This window comes from Palaemon carinicauda, chromosome 1 (genome assembly GCF_036898095.1).
Source record: "Palaemon carinicauda isolate YSFRI2023 chromosome 1, ASM3689809v2, whole genome shotgun sequence".
In the NCBI taxonomy this organism is placed as follows: Eukaryota; Metazoa; Arthropoda; class Malacostraca; order Decapoda; family Palaemonidae; genus Palaemon; species Palaemon carinicauda.
This window is the reverse complement of record NC_090725.1, coordinates 25,303,041-25,323,040: the sequence shown is the minus strand read 5'-3', so window position 1 is coordinate 25,323,040 and position 20,000 is coordinate 25,303,041.

Sequence of the window (20,000 nt, the reverse complement as noted above, 5' to 3'; positions counted from 1 at the left end):
GTTAAAGAAATAATAGTGTATAACACGGGAATTTCAGACCACAATGTCATAAAATTGATAGTTCATTCCAAAGCAAGTGATCACGGAATTAATAAAAGCACAAAACTTTGGGAAGGATATGGAAAATATAACTTTTACAGTAAGAATATAAAATGGTCAGAAATAAATGAAGAACTGAATAAAGAATGGAAAAATGTATTTATAAGTGATAATATACAGGTAAATACGGACATACTGTACAAAATACTGGAGAAAATTGTTGAAAAATATGTACCGAAAAAAAACAATAAACAAAAGATGTGCATACCAAGAGACAGAAGGATCTTATTTCAGAAAATTAGAAAGTGGAAGAAAAATCTTGCAAAAGAAAAAAATGTGTGGAAAATGAGAGAAATAAAATGTAAGATAGAAAATGCAGAACAAAAGATTATACAGTCGAAAGAAAATGAAAAAAGGGACTTAGAAGAAAGGACACTTCAAAATATAAAAAGAAACCCCAAAGTACTTTACTCCTATGCAAAAAAGATGAATAAAAGGAGAATAGAAATAGGCCCTCTAAGAATTGAAGGACGGCTAACGAATGAAAAAAAGGAAATATGCAACATATTAGCAGAAAAATATAAGAGTGAGTTCACGCCAAGAATTGCGAATGAGAATAATGAAACAGAAATGAGAGAAGAAAATGTCGAATATCTAACGGATATAGATATTAATGAAGCAGATATTGTCACGGCTATAAACGAAATTAAAAATGGATCGGCAGCCGGACCAGATGGAGTTCCAGCGATTTGTTAAAAAAATCTGCAAACACTATCGCGAAGCCGCTTGCAATACTGCTAAGACAGAGTATAGATATGAGCGAGATATATGTTAAACATAAATTAGCTTATATAACCCCTATCTTCAAAAGTGGATCAAGACTAGAGGCAAGCAATTATAGACCTGTTAGTCTAACATCACATATTATGAAAGTGTATGAGAGGGTAATAAAAAAGAAAATAATGAACCATTTGGTCAAAAATAATTTGTTTAATATGGGTCAACACGGTTTCGTACCTGGAAAAAGTACACAGACCCAACTGATAGCACACTATGAAAACATATACAATAATAGGATAAATGAAAAAGACACAGATGTGATCTATCTAGATTTTGCAAAAGCCTTTGACAAGGTAGACCATAACATATTGGAGAAAAAAATGAGAAAGCATAATATTGTGGGAAAGATAGGAAAATGGGTAAAAGAATTCCTGCAAAACAGAAAACAGATAGTGGTTGCAAATGACGAGAAATCAGATGAAGCCCAGGCAATATCTGGCGTGCCCCAAGGTACGGTATTAGCTGCACTGCTATTTGTTATTATGATCTCAGACATAGACTGTGATGTTGAAAACTCCGTAGTGAGAAGTTTCGCCGATGACACAAGAATAAGTAGAGAAATTACTTGTGATGAAGATAGGAACTCACTACAAAGAGATCTAAACAAAATATATGAATGGGCGGAGATAAATAGGATGGTATTTAACTCCGATAAATTTGAATCAATAAATTATGGAAACAGAGAAGGAATGGTGTATGCATACAAGGGACCTAATAATGAGACAATCACAAACAAGGAAGCAATTAAAGACCTTGGTGTAATTTTAAATAGGAATATGTTATGCAACGACCAAATAGCAACACTGTTGGCTAAATGTAAAGCAAAAATGGGAATGTTATTCAGACACTTTAAAACAAGAAAAGCTGAACACATGATAATGCTTTACAAAACTTATGTGCGTAGTACACTCGAGTACTGCAATGTGATATGGTACCCACACTACCAAAAGGATATTGCGCAAATAGAGAGTGTACAAAGGTCCTATACTGCTAGAATAGAAGAAGTTAAAGACCTTGACTACTGGGAAAGACTGCAATTTTTAAAACTATACAGTCTAGAAAGGAGAAGAGAATGCTACATGATAATACAAGCATGGAAGCAAATAGAAGGAATTGCTGAAAACATCATGGAGCTTAAAATATCAGAAAGAGCAAGCCGAGGTAGATTAATAGTGCCAAAAAGCATTCCAGGTAAACTGAGAAAGGCGCACAGGACATTAATCCACTACGCACCAGCATCGATAATGCAGCGACTATTTAATGTGCTGCCAGCTCATCTAAGAAACATATCAGGAGTGAGCGTAGTTGTGTTTAAGAATCAGCTCGATAAATACCTAAGATGCATCCCAGACCATCCAAGACTGGAAGATGCAAAATACACCGGAAGATGCATTAGCAACTCTCTGGTGGATATACGAGGTGCCTCACACTGAGGGACATGGGGGAACCCAAACAAAAAATAAGGCAATAAGGCAATAAGGTAGTCACAATATTTGTGGTTTCCATATAGTTATCCCAAAGATGTTTATATGGTTTAACGCTGTTATCAGAATTATATATTTATCTTTTTAAAACCATAACCTACTTAAATAGGCTACTTCCTTTTCAAAACCCAATCCAAGTTGAATGTGATCAGCATAGCTTAACGTCTTTCTTTTATAACATTAAATATTCTTTCTCGATACCCAACCTTATATCTAAAGAGGTCATATGTCACTGAATGATGCTCTTGTAAACATCGAATTTTTTTCACACATTTTTTTTCTCTTCAATATATAATAATATCGATGATAAAATGGTTTGTAATCCTGATCAGTTTTAATCTCCTAACCTTAATTGGAGTGAGTTTCCACCCGGAAATGAGAACTCTAATTAAAATTTATTGCCTGTAAAAGATGGTAAGGATTAATATAACCCTTCAGAATCGAGAAGTTTGTTTTGCTCATCAAATAATTGTGTGTCGGAAGTTAGTAATGTTAAAAAGTTGAAGGAATATAACACACGTGTTTTCCAACATGTGTGTAATCTAATGCACGAACTAGCAAAGTTATTCCTCTATATTCAACCCAATGAAATTGGAGAGAACCAGAAAAAGAAGAGCAAAGTGTGCTCAGCCAGTTAAGAACCAGACTAAACTGAGTAGAAATTTACTTGAAGGCAAAACATGTTTCATAACAAAGAAGATAAATCCTCTGAAGATGAATTAAAATATGAGGCTTTATGAATATACCAAAAACTTCAAATAGCAAATAGTATGGCTTAGCGGTGGGAGTGATATAGCACAGTAGATAAAATAGCATCGTGTATGCTTGATAAACTCGTACAATTGAGGGAGGGCATACCTCAAAGCCCCCAAGATACTAGAAGTGGAACTTGCCCCCCAAGAGGATGACTACCTGCAGGCATATCTCAGATTTAGTCACATATCTAGAGGACACCACTAGCTCTGGTAAGGGTCGTGCAGACTTTCGACTTTCAGACAGAGGGTTCATACAGCTGCCGTAAACTCCAAAAGACTTAAGGTTTTGGTGGCCTGTCGGTAATGCCGTTGGCTGGTGATGGTCAGACTGAGGCTCGAGTCCGGCTCAAACTCGTTAGTTCATTTTGTCGCTGCAACTTCATCAACCTTGTGACCTAATAATGGGAGCTTTGGGGGAGCCTATGGGTCTATCTGCTGGGTCATCAGCAGCTATTGCCTGGCCCCCCTTGGTCCTAGCTTGGGTGGAGATGGGGCTTCAGCGCTGATCATATGTAATTAGGGTCAGTCATCTGGGCAATGTCCTCTTTGATGGGGCAATGTCACTGTCCCTAGCCTCTGTCATTTATTAGCGGGCCTTTAAGACTTTAAACTGTTATCACGGAAGGAAGATAATGGATGTCACTCCAGAAATAAATAGTATTTGTCTTATCTGAAGCGTCAAATAAAGTAACTAAACATCATGCGAAGACATGCAGGCTTAAGCTCCATATTATTATTATTATTATTATTATTATTATTATTATTATTATTATTATTATTATTATTATTATTATTACCATTATTTATTATTATTATTATTATTATTATTATTATTATTATTAATATTATTGTTATTATTATTATTAATACAAGTTAAGCTACAACCCTAGTTAAAAAGACAGATGCCATAAACCCTAGGGCTACACCAGCAAAAAATAGAAAAATAGCCCAGTAAGGAAAGGAAATAAGGAAATAAATAGACTACAAAGTAAATAATAAACGATCATGATAAAATATTGTAAGAACAGATAGATAAAGATGCTTACTCAAAAGAGAGAGAGGAGAGAGAGAGAGAGAGAGAGAGAGAGAGAGAGAGAGAGAGAGAGGAGAGAGAGAGAGAGAGAGAGAGAAGGTCATATTCCGTTGTCAGTCAGATATATAGACATGTTAATATACTATCTGAAAACTGGAAAATTATGGCCCTTATTTTAGAAGGTAAAAAGAAGTCAGAGAAAAACTCATACAACTCATTGAAACCTTATAAATAAAAAAGAGAGGCCTCTTTAATATTATTATTATTATTATTATTATTATTATTATTATTATTATTATTATTATTATTATTATTATTATTATTATTATTATTATTATTATTATTATTATTATCTTAATTTTTTATCTGACAAGCAATACATTTTAAGAAACAAGCCTTGTGCATCCATTCATCTCCAGTTTCTTTCTAAGTCCTTAGAGATTTCTCTTATTCGTTATGGGTACTGTTTTCATCTTGAGTGTGACATAATTTTGTACCTATATTTATATATCTTAATACTCAGCCATCTTTTCTCATCTGTTGCCTATAACTCTTGGATCACCTTTTTATAATTACATCTTTTTGGAGATAATTCCTTTCTCTCTCCAATGCCTCAATAATATTCAATATGTATCATATGGTCAATTTTAGGTAAGTCCAAATGTGACGACATTTCTTCATCACTGTATAATACTAATTTTAACAAAGTTAAAGTACATTTATTTTTTTTAAAAAAAGACAAATTTTATGTTTAGCATTCCATTCATTTTCACTTATAAATCATTAATAACAATACCATATACTATTCCTTCCATCACCAACCACTTAAACTACATCATATAGTTAAAGACTCCCTTCCACGTGTAACCATTAAGTATAACATAAAATAATTAATAATAATTATTAAACAATGATAACAGTCTAAACACTGGTAAGAGTACAGCCTCTAGCACTATTCTATAATGAACCGAGGCGCTACTACCCATTAATCAGGCTTATCAAATTTTATAATCTATAACCTGAAGATTATTTGGCATATGTTTCCCATTTAATTTTCAAATGACTCTAAAGGGTCATCCATTGTATTATCACCTTCACACAGTAAACAGAGGAATTGAAAATTAGTAACTTTTTTTTCAAACCTTAAGTAATGGGAATTCTATATGCCTTTTGTCCTTCGATTATATCTTATTGAAAAGAATTGTCTTAAGAAATACAGTTAGATTATTTCAAGTCTTAACAATTTTACAAAATCTAACAGTATATATATTTTTTTCTGTTACAACCGCAAACATTGGATATGTATGTTTGATCTCATATACAAGTTTTAAAGAATAAAGAGCAGAAAGTGAATTGATTACCAGACTAGAAATATCATAAAATCCATATATTTTCACATTTTTATCGAGGGTTTAACCATTAACAGCCAAAGACTAAATGAAAAAAAACCTATGAATACAAAGGCACTAGATTTTTGAAAGAGTGCTGCTTTTAGCTGCATTGTATTGCACAAAGATACGAGTAAGTTCGTATAATGACTTCGCTTCCAAAGGAACAATAGTAAATTCATTTTTGCTCAGGTATGACGTTGGTATAAAAACGGTATGGGTTTAAAACGAAGGTTTCGTTATATATGAATATTGAGGAATAACTTAAATACGATACTATTTTCTCACTTTTGAGTCATTCACATTTTCATAAATTATCACAGCATATATATACATACACATACACACACACATAAATATGTATATATATATATATATATATATATATTATATATATATATATGTATATATATATATATATATATATATATATATATATATATATATATATATATATATATATATATATATATATATATATATATATAAATATATATATATATATATATATATATATATATATAAATATATATATATATATATATATACATATATATATATATATATATATATATATATATATATATATATATATATGATAAATATTTGGACATTTAGACGTGTTTTTTCATATTCAAATAAGCCATATATATTTTTTAATGTCTGGATTCTCTTAACGACCTCGGGATCAGAACCCCAGGTGAAATCACACAAAGACAAGCGCTTGTGTCCGGCCGGGAATCGAACCCTGGTCGGCAAGCTTGTATAGACAGTGACTAAACCCCTTATAGAGCACAATCTTTTGGTGAACTAATCTCTCTTGAGGAGTACAAAAAGCATGCCCAAACTATCTCCATCTACCCCTTACCATGACCTCATCCACATATGGTACTCGAGTAATCTCTCGTAGTTTCATTTCTAATACTGTCTATTACCATTTAACTCCCAAATTCCTTCTGAGGACTTTGTTGTCAAATCTGCTAAATCTATTGGAGATTGTTTTGTTGTCATACCATAACTCATGTACATGCAATAACACCTTCATTTAACTGATGTATATAGTCTGATTTTTATATGTAATTTCAGGCGTTTTCATTTCCAAATTTTACCTAACCTAGCCATTTTCTGATCTGCTTTTGTTAGTCTTTCACCAAACTATAATTCTAAAGACCGTGTACGGAGATTATAGCTCCTATATAAAGAAGACAAAGAAAGAACATACAATTCCCCAACTACTGAAAGAATATTAACTCTGCCCTATCACCATACAGTACCACACACCAAGGCCCAGGCAAATTTCCTTATGCAATGATAGAGAACGTGTGTCCCACTTTTAGCACCTTAAGAAATATATATCTGTTTGAGGCTCGAGGTGAGTATGGCAGGCTCATTCTTGCCAAGATTCTTGGGCAGGATGAGTTATACTGTGCTTGTGATATTTTTTAATTTATTTCAAAAGCAGGTCTTGTAAAAGCTATTTAAATTCTACACAGACATCGTTGATTTTAATGTTTTGGATTGAATATTCTTTTACTATTTTTTATTTATAATAAGCGATATCAACGTCAATGACTTACGATAACAGGATCCCAGATAATTCTACACCAATCAATCAATCCAAGGCTCAGGCGAAGTTCGTTATGCAATGATTAATTACGTATGCAAAAACATTAAACTTTTTACTATAGATATTATCAATAGGATAATATATATAAAAAGTATCCATCAACAATCGTCATTATTTTTAATTTACAGCGTCAGATAATGAACATTTACTTTGGATTATTCTCGGAAAGGGTTAATTAAAAAAGGGCCATTAGTTATTTTTTAGTGTTGCGTGATTAATGTCCTTTCATTAGTTCGTTGTATCATAAAGGATTACAAATAAATTTTATCATTTGATTACTCAGCACTTTGAAAAGATAGTTCTGATCATTTTTGGACATGTAATTAGTAAGAATTACACAAGAAAACGGTAATAACAAAGCATTTACTGGTATGAACAGTGAATAAATATATTCAACATTAGTTAAAATTTACGTTTGTAAGTGAAGAGAGAGAGAGAGAGAGAGAGAGAGAGAGAGAGAGAGAGAGAGAGAGAGAGAGAGAGAGAGAGAGAGAGATGGGGGGGGGGGCGATAAACTATGGCCCTCATTTTAGAGGTAAAAAGAAGTTAGAAAAAGATTCTTACACTCACTGAAACCTTATAAATAAGAAAAAAACGATAATGGTGCAATGGCCTTAGAGTATAAATATATCATCGACAGAACTGCAATTAGATATTCTCAGTAAAAATATACTGTTCTTACCCGTATTTCAGTAAAATACAGGCGACCGTAATTTTACCATACTTTGTTATTATATTTCACGGATTGATTATCATAATATCAGTCCTTTGCCACAATGTATCCGTTTTTAAAACGGTAATTGCCTGGTAATTACCAGTATTGTTACCGTTTTTATATGGCAAATTTTTAACAGTGTAGCGTTTATGAATACTACAAAAATACTTCAAGTTGATGAGATTCCTTCATTCAGAAAACAAGAAAAGATGTATTTGAAAATTTCTTGTTAAATTGATTATCTGTGTTGATAATCTGGATCTAAATTTGTTAATTTCATGCTTCAGGGTATTCTCGGACTCGCTTTTCTATCTTATCTCTCTTCCTCTTAATTTTATTTGAAGTTTTTATTGTTTATATATTAAAGATCTAATTTACTGTTATTAACGTTCTTGGAATATTTTATTAGGGTTATCATTTCTCTTGTAGCTTATTTATTTTCTTTTGTTTCCTTTTCTCACTGGGCTATTTTTCCTGATGGAGCCCTTGGGATTATAGCATCGTGCTTTTCCTACTAGGGTTATAGCTTAGCTCATAATAATAATAATAATAATAATAATAATAATAATAATAATAATAATAATAATAATAATAATAATAGGTAAATTTCATATTTTTGGGGCTAAATGAATAAAAATATACTACATTATGATTATAATTAACAATCTTCCCTCCTCATAAGAATGTAGTCTCACTAAGAGATCTGTAATGGATGTAATTTCTTATCCTTATCCACATTATTCATATGAGGTTTTTCTTTAATGAGGTTATGTTCAATAATGAATCATTTTTTGATGACCAATTTTGTCATTAAAGTTCTACTAATAACGAAAAAATTTTGAAATATTTAAATTTAGGAACTTTAAATATCATCAGTAAATCCAATAAAGACAGGGAATATTTTTTTTTATAAATACTGCTGTTTGAAAAATTCTTGTTAGCAAATGATTTTCTATAAAAGAACAAACATGTTTTGTGGAGATGGAAGATGGATGTTTTCAAAAAAGAAAAAAAATTAAATTCTATTTTCCCTTTCGGCTTCAACTTGATCCACTGGTGCTAAATTTGATAAGATTTCCTATATGAAAATTTAAAAAAGTGAAAGAAAAATCGTGGTGAAGAAGATTTTGTCCTACCAAATAAAACAAGCAAATCAATAATTTATGTCATATCTCCAACATTCATTTGGTCACTAAACACAAAGATAATAATATTTTTTTTCTTTTTTTTAGTGTGCCTTGAAGATAAGCAATTTTTTTTCCTCATAGCATTGATAAAATTTACTAGAATTGTGATTATGAAGTATTTCATGAACAAAACTTTTTTTAGTAGTTAGGAAATTAGTTCATGTTTTTTCTGAATCTAATAAGCATTATTTAATTGGCAAATGCAGTATTTACTGTCTTGGTTCTCTAGGTGAAACCCTGTCCCAAAAATATTTTGTAAACAAAAACTTTCTACTTGCTTTTGCTAAATGAGGTCCTTCATATAAATTGTTTCAGATAATTTGAAGTTTTGGGTTATATAGATGACAAAAATGCCATTTGTTTGTTTGTTCCTACAATTGAGAAAATGTATTGTTTATTTGACTAAATACAAAATCAAAATGTCTAACTAATTTAACTAATCGAAATATACAACTAAAATCCTGCGCTTCCTTCCTTATAGGCAAAAAAAAACAAAATTTAGTAACTTTAAAATAAATGTTTAAGGCAAACACAATTTTTTCATTCTATGTACCCTTAAATTTAAACAAAATCAGTCTCTATATAATGGCTTTTTAGTGAAATATTTTCTTGTTGGAAAAATAATTCTAATTTCGCTGGAACATGTTTACTTGGATATTCATATTTTGTTATTTTCACAGATATGGAATAATTGCTAAGAGTATATTGACTCCTAGTGAGATTAAGATGGATTAACAAAATTGATAATTAATAGATTAGGATATATCAATAAATGTAGCAGTTTAACAATTATTTTTGGAAAGTAAATGTGAGTGAAACAGATTTTTTTATGTAAATATATATATATATATATATATATATATATATATATATATATATATATATGTGTGTGTGTGTGTGTGTGTGTGTGTGTGTGTGTGTGTGTGCATATATATATATATATATATATATATATATATATATATATATATATATGAGTTTATAAAGAGAGAGAGAGAGAGAGAGAGAGAGAGAGAGAGAGAGAGAGAGAGAGAGAGAGAGAGAGAGAGAGATAAACCTTTTCTGCTGGTAATTACCAAACGTGACCTGTCATAACCTCCAATCTATGCTAAAACTAATACTTTCCCAAACAACACCTATACTAAAAATGTGTCTTTTCTACTCCTGCTAAAACAGGGTACCATTATTGACAATCCCATATCTTTGTTGACTCATATTTCATTATGCATTATTCCGTGTCATAGCAGAGACATAAGGAGACATTGATCAGATGTTAGTCTCCCTCCGCCTTGTATTCTCAGTGACAAATAGCACCTCTGAATTACTGAGAAGCTCAAATTGAGAAGTGGTCCACGGAGAGGTGATAAATAGCTCTACGATAATATGAAGATAAACTTTCATATTCATCAAGGTGGAATGCTCCAAAGATTGGATTATTTGTTATCACCAATGTCAGCATTCAACAAAGAACAATTACTATTATTATTATTACTTCCTAAGCTACAGCTCTAGCTGGAAAAGCAGACTGCTACAAGCCCAAGGGCAAAAAGAGGGAAAATAGCCTAGTGAGGAAAGGAAACAATGGGAAATAGAATATTTTAACAACAGTTAAAACATCAAATAGATATTTCCTACATAAACTATAAAAACTAACAAAACAGGAAATAAGAAATAAGATAAAATAGTGTGCCCCAGTGTACCTTTAAGCAAGAGAACTCTAATCCAAGACAGTGAAAGACCATAGTACAGAGGTTATGGTACGACACAAGAAAAGAGAACAATGATTTGATTTGGGAGTGTCCTTCCCTTACCATAGCTGGAGAGTCTCTTCTACCCTTATCAAGAGGAAAGTAACCACTGAACAATTACTGTGCAGTAGGTAACCCCTTGGGGGAAGATGAATTGTTCTGTAATCTCAGTGGTCTCAGAACTGCGAGGATAGAGTAGAATGTGTAAAGAATGGGCCAGACTATTCGGTGTATGTGTAGGCAAAGGAAAAATAAACCGTAAAAGGCGAGAAGGATCGAATGTAGTACAGTTTAGCCAATCAAGGGACCCAATAAATCTCTAACGGTAGTATGTATACGTGTATATGCTTCTGTGAGTTCATAAACCCTCTCAAGTAAAGTTTTGCCTCTGTGATTATAAGGCTAAATTCCCTATCTCTAAATTTATGAAGTAGTTTACCGTGTTGGATCACTGTCTAACAAAGCTCATAAAATCTTCCTTCGCAATAATTCGTTGCTGTTCTATCTTGTTTCCTGTCGTTTATCATGATAAAAACCTGGCTAGTGCAACAGAGATATAGAGACCGCTTAATTTTCCTCTTGAAACACATTTATCAAGTTCAAGCCTTGAAACCAGAAGATGAGAAACTGCCTCTTTACTCATTTTATTTTTGCAATCTGGCTCGCTTCATCTTCTTCATCTTCTTGGATGACCGGAGAAGAGTATTTGATTAATGGAACAAATATATCGTATTTTATTATGAATGGTTTGTAATTAATGAAATGAATTATCTTTAACGCATATATCCAAAAGAAACGTGTATACCATGAGCTGTGTACCTCTCAGACATATGTATATTAGAAATGCTTTTCGAACAACTGGATGCCACTAAGGAACATAGAAAAGTAAGTCCAAAGAATATCCTCTTCTATTTCTATTGTTCAGTGTAATATACTTTAAATGATACATTGATTTGGTATAGCAGTGTTATCATATGTAAACAAGGAAATTATGAAAAAAAAAAAAAAATTTTGTACGAAAATACTATTTCCTTCAACTAATATGATATTATTATTATAAAATGTGGCGTGAAAAGGCAAAACCTTATAAATGGGAGCTAGAAGCGTTGGTGAAAATCATAAAAAAGTGAGATCTGACTGGTTGCAATAATTACAAAGGCATCACACTAACGACAGCTGCCCATTCTAAAAAGACTTAGATTAATGAAAAACAGAGAGATGAACAGGCAGGATTTCGACAAAATAGAAGTTGTACTGCCTAAGAGAGATTAATTCACCAATATATTTATGATGTTATCCGGAAACCCCTTTGCAATCCATTCTGACCGAAGAGAATATATCTTCGTTTTCAGGACGCCACTAAGACATTGTCTATTTACTGCAAACGTAGATTGATATGGCCGAGTACCATAAATATATATATATATATATATATATATATATATATATATATATATATATATATATATATATATATATATATATATATATTTATATATATATCTATATATATATATATATATATATATATATATATATATATACATATATATATATATATTCACATATATATACATATATATACATATATATACATATATATATATATATATATATATCTATATATATATATATATATATATATATCAGACTAAACAGTATGTCTTAACAATTCGTCAACATGCTCCAAATAACATAAGTTAGGCTCGTGTTATTTCTAATAAGGAGAGATAGAATGGGGTCGGCGAGGTGGAAGAGAGAGAGAGAGAGAGAGAGAGAGAGAGAGAGAGAGAGAGAGAATCAACATATTAGTAAATGGATTTGCTGTATAATAAAGTAGTTAGCGTTATTTTGTTATAATATACTGCGAAGTTTGTATTGAATATGTATTTTTAACCAATTATATCTATGCTTTTTGGTTAAGTATTAATCTTACTATGATATGCATGCCTCATATACTAACTTTTAGCGAAAAAAAGTCCTTGTCATCCATCAACAATAGATTATTATTAAGACGCAGAATAATGTTGCTAGGGATTATAATCCTTCCAACAAACACTTGTGATTAAACGGCTTATATGCCTAGTAGTTACTGGAACATATTAATAAATGCTAGGATTCCTCATTGTCTTTTCACACTTAGAAATAGAATATTGCTTATTCAAGGTCCATCCTTTATTGTGATATACAGAAAAAAGAAATATATGAAAATGTACGGCATAATTAATGTTAAAAATGCTTGTTCTGAGCCAGTCTGACTGAGAGAGAGAGAGAGAGAGAGAGAGAGAGAGAGAGAGAGAGAGAGAGAGAGAGAGAGATAAAAATTTCACGATTAAAGAAAATTCTTACTTCAGATTTTTATTATTCCATTCTTCAAGATTCATGATACTAAAGAAAAACATTCAATAGGTATAAAAGTAGATTTCATTCAGGGATATAAAATCCTCTACATAGAACAAATATGAAAGCAAAGTTCAAGGCGATGAGAAAAGATCACACGCATTTTAAAAACTAACTCTTGTTTATGAAGTGAAGAGTTTACTATAGCAAATAAAACAAGTGATTTTAGTTCTCTATAACAATTCAAAACTTTTACGAATCGAGTGATGATAAATTTCAAGGGAAGGAGAGTGGAATATAGTGAATATAGTCATGAAACTAAATCTCGCATCAGATTTGAGTGGGATTCCCTTTCATATGACATCATATGTAAAACACAGACAGTTGAGAGGAACTACATAAAATAGAAAGTTGGATAAAGCCTAGAAGAGGAGCCATGGGGATAAATATTAGTAAGACTAAGGCAATAAGAACGAGAAAGATGGAGGAATTAACCTTATCGTTTGAGAAGAATACTTCGAAGCAATCGATTGGAAAGAGTATTCTATAGCTAATTCTATCAATAATGATGAGAAAAGAAATTAACCAGAGAATATCAAAAGTCAAGATGAAGTAGGACGTGTGTACTAGATTGGTAAAAGACTTGAATTGCCCTCAAAATAACAAGTAATTCTGAAATTAACTTTTACTTAGGGAGAAAGGATAGTTGTTCAGTTAATTATTATGCAAAACTAGTAAAAAAAAAATATGCCATTTGGAAATGGATGATATGAGTATTTTAAGGTAGTTTGGTGCTAAAGAGAGAATGGACGACAGTAGTTTAGTGATATAAGCGTTTAATTGAGAATACCTAGGATTATCGATAAAGTCAGATACATGTTGTGCAAGATTTAGTGGATAGGAGTTTTCTTTAACCAAGAAATGTCAAAGTAACAGTCAGATAAGTTTCAATTACACAATATATCATGGAATTGAAATTACGGCAAAAATGTTACAGTACTAAATTTTTACCAGTTATTTAAAAACCAAGGGATAAATATCACAAGGACTTACGTTGTTCTGCTTAATCACATTATCACATAGGGACTTATATCAAGAACGTATTTCACGCCAAGCAAACGAACGTTCAGGAAAATGTGGAGACATTCCATGAGTAAGACCCATTCCAGGGTAATTGATGGTGATAACCACCAGGATAGAAATGCAGTATATTTTCCAATTGGGACTAAATTTTCTGACCGATAGCAAAGCTCGAAATGGGTTCGGGAACACTTGTGAATTTCTTGTTCCCTTGATATTTATGGGAAGTGACACTATGGTTGTTTATCTGAGTGATTAATAATAATGGCCAATATGGTGCATGTTTCAAGTACTAGAAAGTTATAATAAACGTTTCGGAATAGCCAGAAATTCAATTCAGGATGATGATGATTAAATTCTGAATAAGGACTTTGAGGGGAAATCGAGTAAGTCAATATACAGAATAAAGGTGTGAGAGAGACGTCAGTAGAATAACATGTAGCGCTGAATAATATTAAACAAAGTCTGCATTTGAGGATCAATAATATAAACAATGCAAGATGCATATTTATACACACACACACACACACACACACACACATATATATATATATATATATATATATATATATATGTATATATATAACGATTGGAATGACGCTAACAGACAGAAAAAGAGCAACATGGATACAAGAGTAAGCTAAAGTCGAGGATATGCTAACAACTTGTAAGAAAAAGAAATGGACATGGCAGGACATATGATGAGAATGTCAGACGATAGATGGATATTAAGAATAAGAAAATGGGTCACTAGATATTATAAAAGAAGCAGGAGAAGGAAGAGTAGAAGTTAGATCGACGAACTAAGTAAGTTTGCGGGCAAGGACTGGCAAAGAAAGACCATTAACAGACGCAAATGGAAGGAAATAACTAAGGCCATTGGTCTTCAGGGGACTATATAACGAATATTTTGACATATTGTTATTATCACTCATTTTATCATATTCCTTCTTCCAATACAATTCATTCAAATGCACTTAAAAAAAATCTTTATTATTGATTTTATTTGTTTGTTTGCTATACCATTTGCCTAAAGCTACAGATTTCTAGTGTTCTAGTTTTAAAAACAGAATAGAATTCCTTCTGTAAAAGACCATTTTTATAGCTAATTCTTTTTCTTTAATACCAAAACATGATTAAACCCAATCTTTGTAAATCTATTTGCATAGAAAAAATTTAAATATGAAATATACGTAATTTTTTAGCAAATAATTTAACTTTTAGATATATAGGTTACATATTCATATGTAATTTTTGTAGTTTATTAATGATTAATATCACAATACGTTATTTTATCTGAAATTACATCTCCCACATGCTCCTCTGAAGTGGAAAACTTCGAAAGTGCAATTTACTTTTTTGATGACCTTTTCATCTTGAGAGTGCTTGGTTTGAAAATGTCGTCATCCGAACATGACTTAAAAAACGGATGAAATACTATGCTTTAAAGATATAATACATGAAACGCCCTCACATCTAAAACCTCTCTCTCTCTCTCTCTCTCTCTCTCTCTCTCTCTCTCTCTCTCTCTCTCTCTCTCTCTCTCAAACAGGCTGATGAGGGAATTTTATCAAATTGCTTATCCTTGCGATAATGGAAGATTAAGCTGAGATGTTTCGATAAAAAATCCACCTTAATGAATTCAAATACACTAACATGAAATATAATATACTCTTGAGTAAATTTGGTCTACATTAAAGGAATGTAAGTGCTAGCATATACCGAGTCATAAGTGTTCACACTAGTGTCTTTTCTTTTGACTGGTTATGGTGGGATGATATTTCATACATTATAATTGATTTCCAGACACTATGCATGTAGACAAACACATACACACACACACACACACACATATATATATATATATATATATATATATATATATATATATATATATATATATATATATATATATATATATAAATATATATATATACATACATATATATATATATATATATATATATATATATATATATATATATATATATATATATATACCCACACATATTTATACATATGTATGAATATATACATATGTCTATGTCTATGTGTATCTTTGTGGCTGTGCGTGAATTTATATTTGGACCCTATGTCTTATGTGTTCACATAATAATCTATCTGACAATAGAAACGGCTTTTAATTTTCTTTTCCGTGATAATTCACCTTGATATCAAAGGCTTACTCACTGATTAAATCTTAACTCCATGCAATACTATCCAGAAGACTAGACTTTGAATATATTTGTGAAGAACCATCAACCACAGAAGAAGATTACTAAGTTTCACTGAGTGAAATCATTATTCTCATGTATGCCACGTATTATGAATTATCATAATACTAATTTCATTTTACTATTGAAAATCTTATAAGCAGGAGATTTGTATTACATTTGCAAAAGGAAACTAATGATAATCCTTCTCAGACTGTTATTCCAAGGATTAAATCAGATATTGTGTTATACTCAATAAAATTACGATTGAATGAAAAGCTACATTCAATGCAATGAGATAAGGACAATAGGGAAGAGCACCTAGTCTTAAAAAGAATTATCAAACTTATGCCACATCTCCAGAGATCACTGACTTGTATTCTCTATTCAACACGACTCCACCTCCTTATCTTTTATCGCTGTCTTTCTTTCTCTTTCTAAGTTTCTATATAAATTTATATATATCCGATACTGTATGGGAAATTATTCGAACTTTTATAGCACACCATACTTGAGGTAAGTTTTTGTATAAAGGTTTCTCCCATACTAAGCGTAGCATATGACGAGGCCCCTCCCAGACCCATATAGGAGATGCTGCTGGTACACACTTTCAGTCTTTCTCCTGTTTGGATATGACCATTTCTATAGATGAGCTTATGCAATTACCTACAAAGTGAACAGGTACTTCGTGAAAGAAAAATACAAATAGATAGATATAAAAAGAGAAATAATTTTTGGAAATACGAAAATTTATATAAAAAATCACACACACACACACACACACACACACACACACACACACACATATATATATATATATATATATATATATATATATATATATATATATATATATATATGTGTGTGTGTATATCTATATATAGCCTATATAGATATATATATACATATATATGTATGTATGTATATATATGTATATATATATATATATATATATATATATATATATATATATATATATATATATATATGTATATATATAAATACATATATATATATATATATATATATATATATATATATATATATATATATGTGTGTGTGTGTGTGTGTATGTGTGTGTGCATATATATACACGCACTCACACACAAACACACACACACACACACACATATATATATATATATATATATATATATATATATATATATATATATATATATGAAATAGAGTGACATAGAGTTAGGGGATCTTTGGAGACGTGGCATCAGTGGGAGAATCCATTTAATACCAAGTACCGTACTCTATCGGCCCCTGCTTGCTGAATTGAATATAGTTTATTCATTTATGTTATTGTAATGTTTGTAATTAAACTTAGATAGTTTATAAAATATTGCATTATAATTCAACTGTCATTTGGTTACACATTCATTTTCTTTCAAATATTAAATGCTTATCCTAAAATCCACCATTATATCATAACTTGCCAACCAGTATCCACAGCAAAAGAAGTCATACTTCACCCTTCAGCTGCTTACTTATAATTCTACCCCACTTCACATCCCCAATAATTCGCTTCATTCGGACAGAACAATACATATTGCTTGATAACATATCCTCTCCCTATTCTATTACATACCAATCACCGAAAATACTGGCCTCACTTCCTTTCCATACAATTTACAAACCTATGGTATGCCATCAAGCTGGCAAACACTGTTTAAATGTATACTAGTGCCTATGTCCTGACCTGGGTAGTCTTCCCTCCCTTTTTATCCTTTTCCAACATGACTAAAACTAGGATAGTATTTTTCATTCTTGTAATTAAGGTTAAACTAGAAGAATTTGATTCTCCCTCTATTTCTCTAAATAAAAAAGCATTTTATTTCTAATTCAACCTATTCAACTTACAGGGTTTTGCTACTTTAAAACATATTCGTTTTCCCTTGCAGGTGTTACGTGTTTTAGAGGTATTTTTCCTCCAGATTATAATCTTTTCCACATTTAATGAGAATCTTGTATTACTAACACCGAATATAGATTATTTACAAACAACCATTGATCCCTACCATAGGCTAAAATATAAAACCAAACAGTTAAAGATAAGGGCAAGTAAATCGATAACACATTGGAGTTCAAGATTTACAAAAAAGACAAAGTAATATGATAAACAAACGAAATTAAATTCTCCAATTTATTCCAAGCAATAAAAGAAGCAGGGAATTGTTTGCTGGAAAACTCACGATAAATGAAAACTGCTAACAACTCTGGAACTGAATTGATTACAGGATCTTGACTCACCTGGATATTTTTCCTGAATTTTAGATACAATATACGATTTATTTCCATTTATTTTGCATTGCTTTACACAGTAGAATACAAAAGTGATTGAATGCTTCCCTCCTACCTCAAATGATGAAATACTCACGAATAAAAATGAGCGCATTATTCATTCATTTACAGTATATAATCAGAAACGTAGGTAAATTTTCGTATATATTATATACAACAGGTTCATCAATCTATTTTTCCCTCTACGTATTTGAAAAAGTATTTATATCCCAGTTAGTATTATTATATCATGAGGTTATTATTATTATTATTATTATTATTATTATTATTATTATTATTATTATTATTATTATTATTATTATTATTATTATTATTATTATTATTATTATTGAGGAAATAACATATTTTGAGATAGCCATATGAAGATTAACTTCATTTATTCTCTATTAGATATAATTTTTAACATCTGTAATTCTCTCTCTCTCTCTCTCTCTCTCTCTCTCTCTCTCTCTCTCTCTCTCTCTCTCTCTCTCTCTCTCTGTTTCTTTATATCTGATTTGTCAGATTCGTTATCATTTTTCTTGTATAAATAATAATCTAAATAATAAAGGTAACGTACATATAAACAGGTTGTGTATTCGAAAAGAATATCAAAACATTATAAAAAGGTTAGTATAAAGTTTTTTGGTGTATAGATATGAATAAGATTACTAGAAAACCGAATAGGAAAACTTGAAAGTATTTACAACATTCAGAATATCCTCATTGCTTAATAAAGTTAATAAGTAATTGATCTCACTAGAAACCCAAAACTTATTCTGGCTTTGAAACTTTTTATTCACTGAATAGCATGATGAAAAATCCTCACTTGAATAATCATGAATGTGTGACTTGGCAATAAAGATAAGCTTTTATTGCAAAATAAAATTAATATTATCTCATTTACGATATTTGATTAATTCAAGGAAAATCATGAGAGAGAGAGAGAGAGAGAGAGAGAGAGGAGAGAGAGAGAGAGAGAGAGAGAGAGAGAGAGAGAGAGAGAGAGAGAGAGAGAGATAGAGAGAGATTTAGGATTTTTTAGTATGATTGTATAACATAGAAAATAAAAACATTAATGTAGGGATAACGTTGAAATATATATATATATATATATATATATATATATATATATATATATATATATATATATATATATATATATATATATACATATGTGTGTGTATGTGTATATATATATATATATATATATATATATATATATATATATATATATATATATATATATATATATATATGTA